A 15,000-nucleotide genomic window follows, 5' to 3' on the forward strand; every position below is an offset into this window, starting at 1 on the left:
TGTCAGGCGACACGACGATGGCCACCGAAGCCGTCACCTGTCAGGGAGACCTGACGCGCGCCCCCTAGCTAAGACAGGTGCTAGGTGGCCGCCGGCTACGTGCGCTCACTGAAGATGCCTAGCGACATTCGCCGGATATTAGTGATGTTAATGGACGATCACAGCCATGTATACCTGGGAGGTATATGTATATATATATATATATATATATATATATATATATATATATATATATATATATATATATATGGGTGAGACTGAGGGGTAAGACCGGCAGGCTGGGAGGTCACAGGCTGGGTGTGTACGGCTCCCACACGCCACCGACTACATGGATAGACCCAGGAGCTGTAGCCAAGACGATCAGGGGCCCCTCCCCAGCTGATGCACCAGACTGGGGAAATCTCGGTATAATCTAATACCCAGCGATGACATGGGATAATGCACGTTTAAAAAGATTAGATCCTGTATTCTTAGAATCTATGCAGCGACGCTGCCTACACACTGGCTGGAATTACAAGACTTTCAAGGTAAGGTTGACACTGAAGAGCTTTGACCGCTTCTTATTGGTACGGACAATGCACAAATTCCAAGAGGGTAAATGACGAGAGAAATTCAAAATGGGCACAGCATTTTCCATTAATCTAAATGAAAAGTGCACTACGTTAGTTAACAAGTGCCACATGTCATACTGTATCAGTAACAAGGTCAAAGTTCTTAAGGGCTGAACAGCCATAATATCTAGTAGGAGTTGACCTTACACCTCAGCGTTTTCGAAGCTGAAAAAAAATCCAGGTCAGAGACAGTTAAACTAGTTTCATAATTCCATGAACTTAAACAATTACAACTTCACTATAAGTCGGACTCAAAGAACTCCAGGTCAAATACATTCGTTCGATAGTTTAAAAGAAAAAAAAAAATAACACAAGAAATCTAGGGCACGTAAAACTACCTTCAAATCCTAGAATCTTAATTCGCTTTAAAAAAAAAATATATAAGTTAAGGGTTGAAGATGCCGAACGTCCAACGGAGCGTGTTCTAACGTCTGAAAAGAGATCTTAACTTAGGAGAAAAACGAGACGACATAAGGACTAAGCCTGGTCGATACGTGATCAAGGAGACGAACACAGAATATCGGTCGGGGATTCATTTTGTAAACAGAGAGAGAGAGAGAGAGAGAGAGAGAGAGAGAGAGAGATGACAGGCAGGCTGCGCCACGCTGAGGCTCCCCTCCGCGACCGTCACAAGTCCAGCGTCTGAGCTATGGCTGGACCTCACCACACGGGCGGCGACGAACCTCACCCACGTCCAGGAAGCTGGAATGGACGAAACGAAGATTCACGAAGGTACAGCAGACTCAAATGACTTGAGGCAATGAGGAGAACTGATGAACCCCCACTGAACACGGCGTTTCGACCCCTGAGCTCGAAGGTTCGACCCTTTACTCTTGGGTATGATGGCCCCCGCCTTAAGCTTGAGGTCAGAGAACGAGGCCGTCACATCCAAAGGTCGTACCGCCTTGCTTAAGAGGTTTAACGCGGGAAACGGCAATCAAGTATTGAGGGAACTTATTCGCCATTTCTCGCGTCAGCGAGGTAGCGTCAAGAACAGAGAACTGAACTTTCGAGGGAATATCCTCACTTGGACCCCTTCTCTGTTCCTTCTTTTCTTTCTCCCCTATCCCCAGGGATAATATATATATATATATATATATATATATATATATATATATATATATATATATATATATATATATATATATATATATATATATATCACTGGGTATACAGTCACATTCTTCTGTAACCTATTGAGAAGCGTGGCTCTTCAACACACACACACACACACACACACACACACACACACATGCATAACCCAATTAAATGGCTATTTTCACACACCTGTGTCACATGCAAGGTGACCCCACTTACAGCGGCCCCTCCGCAACTCAGTGGGGTGACTACATCGACACACACACACACACACACACACACGCTTCAAAAGCCTTCATCACAACTAAATCACCAACAAAACAACACCCGTAACGAGTGCCAACCACGTGACCACTCACCCACGCTGCCCCCCACACCCACACCCACACCCCCGGATGGTGGTACGAAACACAGTGATGCGCATAACTTAGGTCAGATTCGTTTCACGCTGGCGACATATGAGAGTGGCTCATGAACCAGTTTCAGAAGGCTACTCCCCCAGGTACACACGTACTCGCAGCCCATTAAGACTTTCTGTCCCGAAAATACACCATTTTCCAACCTCTTTTACGGTGCAGCTTGTCATTTGAAAAGACGTCTTTAACAAGATCTATTTTCTGTTTTTACCGCAAATTCTAATTAAAAAGACGTCTTTTACAAGATGTTTTTTTTTTTTTTTTTTACCTCAAATTCTCATATCTATGTTTTTAAGCAGAAACAGGATTTTCAACGGCAAACCACAAGACAGGAACCTGTACCACACTGATTCATCATCAAAAACATTTTCGTGATCACCATCACCCTCATCATCTTCACGATCACCATCACCCTCATCATCTTCACGATCACCATCACCCTCATCATCTTCACGATCATCATCGCCCTCATCATCTTCACGATCATCACCCTCATCATCTTCACGATCATCATCGCCCTCATCATCTTCACGATCATCATCATCACCCTCATCATCTTCACGATCATCATCATCACCCTCATCATCTTCACGATCATCATCACCCTCATCATCTTCACGATCATCATCACCCTCATCATCTTCACGATCATCATCATCACCCTCATCATCTTCACGATCATCATCATCACCCTCATCATCTTCACGATCATCATCACCCTCATCATCTTCACGATCATCATCATCACCCTCATCATCTTCACGATCATCATCATCACCCTCATCATCTTCACGATCATCATCACCCTCATCATCTTCACGATCATCATCATCACCCTCATCATCTTCACGATCATCATCGCCCTCATCATCTTCACGATCATCATCATCACCCTCATCATCTTCACGATCATCATCATCACCCTCATCATCTTCACGATCATCATCACCCTCATCATCTTCACGATCATCATCACCCTCATCATCTTCACGATCATCATCATCACCCTCATCATCTTCACGATCATCATCACCCTCATCATCTTCACGATCATCATCATCACCCTCATCATCTTCACGATCATCATCATCACCCTCATCATCTTCACGATCATCATCACCCTCATCATCTTCACGATCATCATCATCACCCTCATCATCTTCACGATCATCATCATCACCCTCATCATCTTCACGATCATCATCACCCTCATCATCTTCACGATCATCATCACCCTCATCATCTTCACGATCATCATCGCCCTCATCATCTTCACGATCATCATCGCCCTCATCACCTTCATGTTCTTACATACACTATTCATTTTCTGTGTCATCATCCTTCCGGTCTTGAGTTTCACATTCAACACTCGCTCACCTTCTACATTCAACACTTGTGGTCTTAAACACATCACTGTTCACACTCACAGTTCCCTCTACTCCTCTTCTTGAGCATTTCTCTTATTCCCAAGTCCTGATGCAACTTTGTTGCTCCTGTTTACGCTTTCATAATTCTCTCTCAGTTTTTTTTTCTCCACCATCTTGCGTCCCAACGGCTTTTCCAGCCTCCAGTAAACAGACACATACAGGTAGTCATCAACTTGCGCACGGAGAGCTTATGATACGTTCCAACTGGCTGGTATGACCCAAAAAAAAGAGTAATCATGTCTACTGGGAACTCGAGGTTGGGGGAAAAAATCCCATTTTTTGGCGAGTGCCTGAGGGGGGGAAAGAAGATTACTTCTGAACCTCAGGGGACGGACGCACAAGAGCACTAGATCAAAGTCAAGAAGCATCAGCAGAAGCTACTGGTTGGAGGAGGAGGAGGAGGAGGAGGAGGGGGGAGGAGGTGTAAAGGGTAAGTCCATTGGTGATCAGCGGAGATGCGACATCACTGGGAAATGACATCGGCGGAAACCGCAATGTGGGAGGCACGAGAGAATCAAGGTGCCAGGAAGCTTTCGGCAGGTGGAAGAGGAGGGCGCGCTCGCTCCTGCCGCAGAGGATGAGCGAGAGATAAACAGCGGAAGCATCCGCAGATTATAAGCACCTGGAGTAGCATACCTGAAGGAGGAACACCAAGAGCAGAAGGTACGAAGGGCAACGCTGGATTGGGGTTCGGCCGTCATCAGCCGACGGTTTATGGCGCACCCCTCAACGGGAAGCAGCTGCGGCCGGCCCTAACAGCCTACCACACCACCTCCGTCTACGACCTCCGAACATGACACTGTCGAAAGTTCGAAGAGCCATACCCTCACACCACCCCCAGCCCAACCCATCGCATGATCCATGGGTTCCTCGACGCTCCATCGTCAAACCAACGACTGAGAAACAAAAATACGAACAAAGAAACATGAGGAGAGAGATAGATAGATAGATAGATAGATAGATAGATAGATAGAGAGAGAGAGAGAGAGAGAGAGAGAGAGAGAGAGAGAGAGAGAGAGAGAGAGAGAGAGAGAGAGAGAACGCTTTCCGCCCACTTGTCCAGGAGGAAGCAATCCGCCACTGAAGGTGACACTTGAAACCTTCAAGAAACAAGCGTCAGGTCACAACACAACACAAGACCCGCAGCTGTCGGGCGTAGTTACATCCCCCAGCTCCCAGGAAAGAACAGGTGCTCCGAAAAAGAGACCAAAATCAGACAGCGAACAGCATCACAATCGTCAGCCGGTCTAACCAGGACCCGACAAGATCTAAAAGACCCCAGGGAGATGTGGGTTTTTGAACCCCCCCCCCCCCCTCCCCATCTCAGGAAGACGTGCCGTGCTTAATAATAACAACACACAAACACACAGGAGGTGTTTGCCAAGAACACGGAAGAAGGGTCTCGCTGTGGCCGATTCCCAGTCGAAGGTAAACATGGGATACTTCAAACCACGACCGCTCCACCTCGATGAAAAAAGAAAGAAAATCGATCTAGTTCCTCTAGAAATAAAAATACGTTGGTTACATCTGCCTTTCTCCTCCTTAGGTCTTGTGATTTGCCGATGCTAGTGACAAATTGTAACCAGAGGAAGTACTGGGGGAATTGCGGAAGCCTTGTAGCGACCAGGTTCTGCAAGTTGAACCAAAGCATTTCAATCAAAATATCGGGGACTTAGGCACAGACAGACAGACAGACAGACAGACGAACAATGCTATAAGTCCACCTCCTGAGTTGCTGGGGTGATTAGAAATAGTAGTAACACCAGCAGTAATAGCATAATAAGCAGGACCTCAGTTGCGAGAAAGAGGTTTCCATCAGTCTTTCAATTAATCCTCTTGAATATTCAATCCGGTCAATTAGTAAGGCGATATAGGATTGAAAACTCCTGCCAAGGTTCCCTTTCGACGCTCCAGGAAAAAAAAAATCAGTTTGGATCCTTTCGTGCGGCGGCTTTTCTTTTTTTTTTCGTTTTCGAAAAACATCTGACGTGACTTAAACCATCTGAGAAGTCAACAGCTTTGCTACTTACTAGAGAAAAGAACTTTTCATTCAAGGAATTAAAAGGAGAAAATATTGGTTGACCACACTCACTTCAATAACGTGCTACATTACACTGGCTTACAATGTTACTGGTACCTCACAGTCGGTTACTGGCACCTCATACTACGTTACTGGTACCTCACAGACGGTTACTGATACCTCATACTACGTTACTGGTACCTCACAGTCGGTTACTGGCACCTCATACTACGTTACTGGTACCTTACAGACGGTTACTGATACCTCATACTACGTTACTGGTACCTCACAGTCGGTTACCGGCACCTCATACTACGTTACTGGTACCTCACAGTCGGTTACCGGCACCTCATACTACGTTACTGGTACCTCATAATAGGTTACACACACCTCATACACATGTTACTCGTACATCGTCTACGTTACTACGAACTCAACTTGGCTACAGGTACTCCGTTCTACATTACTATTAACGCGTAAATAACCACATAGTCATTATCTTGTCTATATCTATATAGATTTGGGATTCGTCAAGGACCATCATGTCTTCTGTTGTCTCTCCTTCCCAAGTACTGTTTTGGATCAACAGACCTCCTGTTACCTACGCTTTTTCATGTACTGTTATGGACTAACAGGACTTCTGCTTTGTGGCTTTCCCGAAACGATGTGCGCAGCCCTGGTGACTGAAGCCTTATATTGTAGCAACGCGAAATGGATTCCTGTGTCCCGGCCTCCATCCACCAACCCCCGGTTACTACTCCATCCTATACACTCAACCCCACAAAGGACGACACAGGACCCGGTCGTCCGTGCTGTATATTCACACGAACACGGACTGCCTCTGGATATGTCAGCCACTGCACAGCAGTTCCCATACCCACACACTATTTAACCTTCCCTTTTTTTTTTTCCTCCCCCAAAGTATACCTTCCGCCTCGTTATGTTAAGGGCGAACATCCCTCGCTCAAGAACACTCTCAGATGAACGAAGCGCTTCCTAAGAAAACTGGAAAAGGTCAAGTGGGAGGACCTATACATGACCGTCTGCCCTGGCGAGGTCAAGGATTCTCATCCTGGCAAGTGTAGGTACTACATGAGGCAGAGACGCACGCTAGGAGAGTGGCAGCACACAATTGAATCGCCTTTACATTACCCATGGGCATGGTGATCAATTACCCAGGACGAAAATGGACACTCACAGCAAGTCACAAGATGCGCAGGAATATACCCACAGCCCTAATTCCACCAGCGACAAGTCATTATTCCGGTAATGGATTCAGAGGAGTGGCCGTAAGAAGGCGAGGGGGGGCGCGCCCAGGCCGGTTACAGAGAGACGAGGTGCACGACACACTTTGCCTGGGCTGCCGGCACAAGTCAATCCAGCTGACAATACCAACAACGCGTCGTGGAGGGGGGAGGGGGAGGACGCGCGCTGCCAACCAACCACCGCAAGTCTTCGTACGAACATCTCTATGCCTCCCAGCAGGGAACGGAGGTCCTTAGGCAGCTCACTCCCTCTTGGTCCTGACTCTCTGCTGTAACTGATGATCACCAGACACCCACAACATCCACAGATTTTCTTTTAACTTTCCAACCCACGGCCTCTCTCTCTCTCTCTCTCTCTCTCTCTCTCTCTCTCTCTCTCTCTCTCTCTCTCTCTCTCTCCCCCCTTATCTCAGTAGAACAAAAAACAAAAATACATTTATCATAAATCTTCGACAACTATACATATGGTTCATGTCGTGCCCATGGCGTTCATGAAGAAACATAATACTTATTCTCTCTCAGCATACTGGTGTTTTACGCTTAGTACACATAACGCTTGTAACTCTGAGTACTTATTCATGCTTTTATGAGAAAGATGTGATGTCTCTCTACACATGGCCATACTAGCATCTTCTCAATTAGCAAATGTAATCCATCTGTCTATGTTTCGCTCACATGCATATGCTTTTCAATGAATCTTTTTTTTTTTTGCTTTACTTTTGAAATATATCCGTATTTACTCAACAGCACACAACATTACATAAAAAAATCACACGTGAAAAGAAAAAACTGTGGCTTACCCATCGATGATCCAACTCCTCGTTAAAATGAAAACGAAAAACAAGTATTCACATAACACTCACGTTATCCCAAGCGAAGCTGAAGCCAGGCGGGGAGGGATCTGGACGAGCTGGAGAGCTGGGGAGAGAGAGAGAGAGAGAGAGAGAGAGAGAGAGAGAGAGAGAGAGAGAGAGAGAGAGAGAGAGAGAGAGAGAGAGAGAGAGGGGCACCGACAGCCAACCGTCCCTTCCTCCAGCGGCCAAGCGTAGGGGAAAACTCGCTCTCGTAAATACGGGAAAGTCAAGAGTTAAAATTCGAAGGTTCATGCCTCTGGACTTATCTGAGAGATGTAGGACTGAGGCATGTTTTCAAACTGGGTAGGAAAATACGGGTACAAGTCCGGGTGAGGATGTTAGGTTAGGTAACCCGGCTGTCTTAGCAAGTCTGAATTTAGTACGGTATGCAGATGAGGATAGCAGAGGTAGGGTACTAATAAGAATGATGAATTGAAGAGGTGCGAGTTAACTGGTGACACCGAAGGTGAAACAACGTAAGTTAGACTAGAATCACCTGAGATGAAGTGTCAGGACATATGTTAAGATCGTAAAATCTGAGATTATACCACAGCCGTCATTGGCTGTGGTTATGACATGCGAAACGGGGGGGTTGTGGTTCCGGTTGTTAAGCTCCGACTTGAAGGGCGCAAAGGAGGCATTCACGGCCTCACACCGCTGCAGGCAGCTTAGTACCGCCACTGGAGATAAGAGTGGTCCTGGGAGGTCCAACACACGCCACTGCCAACACCTACCTTATGGATGTGATGCGGAGGAGGCAGACACAAGTCGATTTCAAAGCGCCGCACGCACCGATACGTACACACCTGGAGAGTAATACAACAGTCAATTCTTGCAAAGGTTGAATCTATTCTCATCAACCACTCACAGCGCAACTTAGGTCTAATGCAGTGATGAGTAAAGTGTGCTACAACTGACTGCTTCAGTGTCTGGTGGGTATAAGATGCAGTGACACACTGCTTCCCCTGGAAAACCACTCTAATATAACACCATTAGCAAATCAAACAGCTATACAAGTATTACGTAATGAAAAGACCTTTCCATGTTTGTACCGCCGCACGTGCCATGTAATCAAAATTAATCGCGTGTTGAATCCCATAAATAAGCATATCAACAGAGTAATCACAAGCTAAAAGTAAAAAAAAAGTCCCAGTTTTCATTTTTATGAAATCTGTGTTGCAAATTGGTCAGTTACACTATTAATGCAAAAAAAAATAGGAAAAAATATTTCTTGAGTTTTAAACGTGTTTCACCTCAACCATCAACAAAAAAAAATATATATATATATATATATATATATATATATATATATATATATATATATATATATATATATATATATATATATATATAGAAAAGCCTACGTTTAAAGTATCAATTAAACAGCAGACAAAAGATTACTCGGAGCTCCAAAAATAGCATACTCACTTTACAAGTCAACTTCAGTAATAAGCGTTAATAAACCAGGCACAACATTTCGCAGAGACAACGTTTAACATGATCACGTAAAATCACGCCACAAGCCACTACAGCAGGTAGGCAGTACCCTCCACGTTTGGCAGAGCCTAGCCTACGTCAGGTAACTACATAACAAAGTGGATGGAACACTGGCTTAACCTCCGGCGCTTCACCATCTTGGGGGGAGGGAAAATTTCCCTTAACGTAATTTTTCTCTTCCCCAATAATTCCTGCCTTCCATCTCTTCCTTGTGGAGTTTTATTTTATTCTTTTCTTAAACTTGAGAGTGAGAAGAAAATACTCTACGCTCCGGCCAAACTACCTAAATAACACCTTAATTCCGTCCGTCTGGCTCCAGCAAATGGCCGTGTTATTTCATGAAGAAAAAAAGAGAAAATCCCGCGGGCCAACCACCTAAATTAAAGCCAGTGCGGGCCATGATTTTCCTCGCCGGCGATCCTGACCCCCGAGGCACTTGCTTGCTTGTTTCTTACATACAGAACACAACTGGGACATGTCGTATCACAGTCTATCACCACAACCGGTAGATAATCACTATAACCTACGATTATTTCACGGTATCGCTCATGGGCCATGTTGTATCACAGTCTATCACCACAACCGGGATATAAACACTATAACCTACGATTATTTCACGGTATCGCTCATGGGCCATGTTGTATCACAGTCTATCACCACAACCGGGATATAATCACTATAACCTACGATTATTTCACGGTATCGCTCATGGGCCATGTTGTATCACAGTCTATCACCACAACCGGTAGATAATCACTATAACCTACGATTATTTCACGGTATCGCTCATGGGCCATGTTGTATCACAGTCTATCACCACAACCGGGATATAAACACTATAACCTACGATTATTTCACGGTATCGCTCATGGGCCATGTTGTATCACAGTCTATCACCACAACCGGGATATAATCACTATAACCTACGATTATTTCACGGTATCGCTCATGGGCCATGTTGTATCACAGTCTATCACCACAACCGGTAGATAATCACTATAACCTACGATTATTTCACGGTATCGCTCATGGGCCATGTTGTATCACAGTCTATCACCACAACCGGTAGATAATCACTATAACCTACGATTATTTCACGGTATCGCTCATGGGCCATGTTGTATCACAGTCTATCACCACAACCGGTAGATAATCACTATAACCTACGATTATTTCACGGTATCGCTTGTCACCACGTACAATCAACGTGTTGTTTACGTAAACAGTCAACCTGCAGATCCGTGGGCCTACTTGGCAATTACTCATGTGCTGTTCAGTATCCAACCAACACCGCTCGCCCTCAAAAACTTTTCTGTTCAAGGTAAATAACTGAGGATCAAACGCATTACGAATGGAGGCGCTCGACTGTAAGTAGTAAACCCGTTTTTAATTCTTCCTTTAATGATGAAAAGCAGCAATGTCACACACGGAGAGTAAATCACTGCAAGATTGCGCCACCGGGAGTCAATGTCCCCTGAACACCGAGTGCGACCATCAAAACCAAAGTTTAGAACTTCGTTTCACGTGATGAAATTGGTTCGGTTATCCCATGATTTATTCTCTCCTCCCCTTCAGCAATCACAGAGTCAATGATGGGTTAAATTTGATCATCAATAATGGGGGCAAGATCTACCACTGAACAACGACTCTGGCTGACGCTTGCCACTGCCAGACACACTCATGAACGCCAGAACCTAACCTAACCTATGCCACTCGCCGCTCAGGTTTGAATGAAGCTGAAGTATTGAAAACAAGCTCCCTGGTACCACCCCTTAAACAGATGAAATGCCACTGGGGTTGGTGATTTGATCACGCATCATCAATGACTTTATTCAAGCTTAGAATCTGAAACTAATCAATTATCTCTACCAATCAATCGTCTCTACCAACAGCATTATATTTCAGAACACATCATTTCCTTTGTTTTCACTGCTAGTCTAAGGTTCTTAGGTCAAACTATATCATACCGTTATAAACCCCATATAGACATGCAAACAGAGTTTGACAGCACATTTCTTCCAGCAGTCCAAGACGGTGCGCAATACCACAAAGAACGATTAAGTTGTTCTTTGCTCGCGGAAACAAAGGAACATCATACAGCTCATTGTAATGCGCTTTCCTTGTTCAGGCTTTTGATTCCAGATTGTATTCTATCATCACACCTTTCATGAGGGGGCATTACAGACCTACAATGGTGTTATCATTATCAAGCCCTAGGATTACCGTGGAGATTTTCCCTTATCTGAAACGTGACAAGAGTTTAATCCTCTATATTAGAGTCAGTTCATGCATGGATCTGTAAGCACGCGAACGCCTTATCTAAACCTAAGTTAAGCACGGCCTTTGATTCATAAGTTGGCCCAAGTTGGAACAGGTGTAATCAGTTAGAGTGGTTTTAAACATTTTGCTTCCAAATTAAACTATCAAACTATAAATTAAATTATCCTTAACTTGCAGAAGGTCACACGACGTGTCTAGCTAGTTAAGTTTGATTGATGGCACGCGAAAAATACACAATGGATCCGAACGAAAATAAAAATCACTCGGCACACAACGGAGTCTTCCAAACAGTTAACCATTTTACTTACGTTGACTCACACCGGCACTTCACCACTTCACGGGAGGAAAACATTATCTATCTGTGCTCGATTCAGTCACAAATTGATATAAAGAGGCACTTATGATGAACCAACACAGGGAAGTTACGTACATTCCACCGTTGTATCAAACATAATAAACCAAACAAGAAGGCAGACAAGCAACTCCCGTATTCGTAATATACAACACTACCTAATACTACCTAAATGGTAACTTAAATTCTCTTCTTTGTTCGTTTCTCCGACGCTGGCGCTCGCGAAGCGTATTTCAGTCACCGACGCCACGCGAGTAGTGCGTAGCGTTATGCGCAATACGGGGAAAGAGAGAGAGAGAGAGAGAGAGAGAGAGAGAGAGAGAGAGAGAGAGAGAGAGAGAGAGAGAGAGAGAGAGATAATTAAGAAACAAATTTATGAGGCCAATTAGAAAGGACATGAAGGTAACTCCTTACACGTCAAGGTACATGAGATATACTTCAAAGAAATAACGCGAGGCAAAGGTACAACGAAGACACAATTCGACGTCGCGCAGTAAGGGGGGTTGGGGAGGAGGGAGCTTCACGGCTGAGTAAGGGGGTGGGGAGGAGGGAGCTTCATGGCTGAGTAAGGGGGTGGGGAGGAAAGAGCTTCATGGCTGAGTATATAGATTACCCACGCACTGCCTCCACTTCAACATTAAGTATTCCCTTTGTGCACCTCCAAGCTGGGATAAATAATTAACGGCGAAGCCTAGATCTATAGGCCTACCTTCGTTCACGCCCAGCCTGCCTTCGCGGCAGCTTCATATTAACTTTACAAAGATCTCTTGTGGGAACTTGTATCCTCGTGCAGGCTGACGCATGCGCTGTAGACACGGTTCCCGGGGGTGGTGAATGTAACGCTGAACGGATAAGACGTAAAAGCATTTTACAGTTCACTTTCATCCTGTGAGTTCCGAGACGCTTTTTGATGCCTGGGAATGACGACTTTTCCATCAATAATTCACTGGTAACAAGCATTCAGGGATATCAGAGAGGTGGGAAATACAGATCATTAAATCAAGAGTATTTTAATGTATATTTGATTATTTTTTTCTCATGAAGAAAAGAAAATCGCTGGTCACAACTATTCCTTACTAAAATGATCCTATCCTTCATGATCAACTGACACGAACAGTTTAGTAATCCATGTAAAATGGCACATTCAAATGCATCATTTTTCAAACCCAGCATAATGAATGTTTCAAATGATTACGCAACATGTAAAAATGTGTCATACATCAGACTACATCATGGCGTAATGACATAACTGCAGGTCACTTTCTGAAAATATAACGTTCTCAACTGAGAGAGAAGCTGATGTACTTCCACTTTCTTATATATCTTCATATTATACATGGCATATCTGACCCCTTAAGCACAACGCGCTCAAGGATCCTTCCGTCGACCAGTATCGTCGGACGCCTCACGTTCGAGAGCCGTACCATGGCGCTCAAAAAGTACCTGACTATCAAGTGTTCATATTCAATGGTGAGGAGAATCCACGCCGAGTTTACCTATGCTCAATCCAACGTAAACCTCTTATAAGCTTACTTCTCGGAAGTCGAAATGGCGTGAATTGCATTCTAAGCTTATATGTAACAGACTCTGACGGAGCAGCCCTGGCATTTGAACAAAGCTTGTTCGGGCGTAGCACTTTAATCATCCCCCAGTGATTCAAGTTCTCACTTTAAGCGGACTAAAAAAAGAAAAAAAAAAACTTCCATACCGAGAAACACATCAGAAGTTTACTTTCACCAAGCTCTATCAATACAGCCCCCACCGCATTAAGCTTGCGTCTGACACGAGTCAAAGGTAGAACCAACTCTGTGGGTGTGTGTGTGTGTGTGTGTGTGTGTGTGTGTGTGTGTGTGTGTGTGTGTGTGTGTGTGTGTGTGTGTGTGTGTGTGTGTGGGTCTGTATATAAACTTAATTCCCATTCGACAATCTTATTTTAATCCTACACTGAACAAATTTCAATAGCGTTACTCACAAAGGCTTGAATCAATACCCGCTACGTAGCGTGTTAAGTTTCTATACATATATGAACTGACATATATTTCTTTCTTGTATCTCTCCTGATGATGTGATTATTACACGAAAGTGCACTTGGGAACTTATCGTGTTTCACTTTTCCCTTGGACTCATAGGAGTATATATATATATATATATATATATATATATATATATATATATATATATATATATATATATATATATATATATATATATATATATACCCGTAATGTTTAATAAGTCTAATTGCCATAACAGTGGAACTCATACTTTTCCAACATGGTAATCTAATACAAACCACCATAGCAATGACGGTAAATACTGCATCACCTCACGAGGTACAATCGAATCTGCCTCCATACAAGTCATCAGACCCAGTAGTAAGAAGATGAAACTCCTTTACGGCGAGCAGGAGTGAGTACTCTGTTCCCTCCTCAACTGACGAAGATACAGCCTCGCCAAAGGGCGGCTTTTCCCCTCGAGAGTGTCATCTCGAGAAGGCAAGAGTCCGGCAATCGCAACGACTCTCCGCCACCCCCCCCCCCCCCCCTAAAAAAAAAAAAGCGCAGGCCTGGCACGTAGCGCTCACCACCGCAGGAAAGTGCAGAGTTAACGGAGAACGAGTCGTGTGAGTCCGGTTGTTCACGCGAGGGGGTGAAGAGTGAATGTGACAGCCACTGAAGTGCTGGCTGGGAGAACTGTCCGATGTGACCCTCGCCCAGGGGGTGTTCGGGGAAGGGGAGGGGAAGGGAGGGAGGGGAAGGGGGATCTCTCACCACCCATGTGTTACTCCCCCCTCCCCCTCCTCCACCTGCAGGGCCGACGAGTCTCGGGCAAAACCTCAGGAGTGACCACGCGACCCGCGGGGTCAGGTTTCGCCAGGCATAAATGGCTAAACTTTCAGGAAATGCTTGAGGTCTGGTGAGGCTGCGGGGAGCCTCGTTACCTGCTCCCCCGATGCAGCGTTTGCTTATTACCGGCGACTTGATCCCATCCTCCACACACACACACACACACACACACACACACACACCTGCCACTAATGATGACGCCTTCCTCGTGTGTACATACTCCCAGTCTTTCGTATCAGCGATGAAGGGAATTCACCTCTCCTCGTTGGCGTTCAATTCGCTTCCGACTTTGACACTGCGTAATGGGGCCGGCCAGCGGGACAGCACCAAGACC

Source organism: Panulirus ornatus, chromosome 66 (assembly GCF_036320965.1).
Source record: "Panulirus ornatus isolate Po-2019 chromosome 66, ASM3632096v1, whole genome shotgun sequence".
Classification (NCBI taxonomy): domain Eukaryota; kingdom Metazoa; phylum Arthropoda; class Malacostraca; order Decapoda; family Palinuridae; genus Panulirus; species Panulirus ornatus.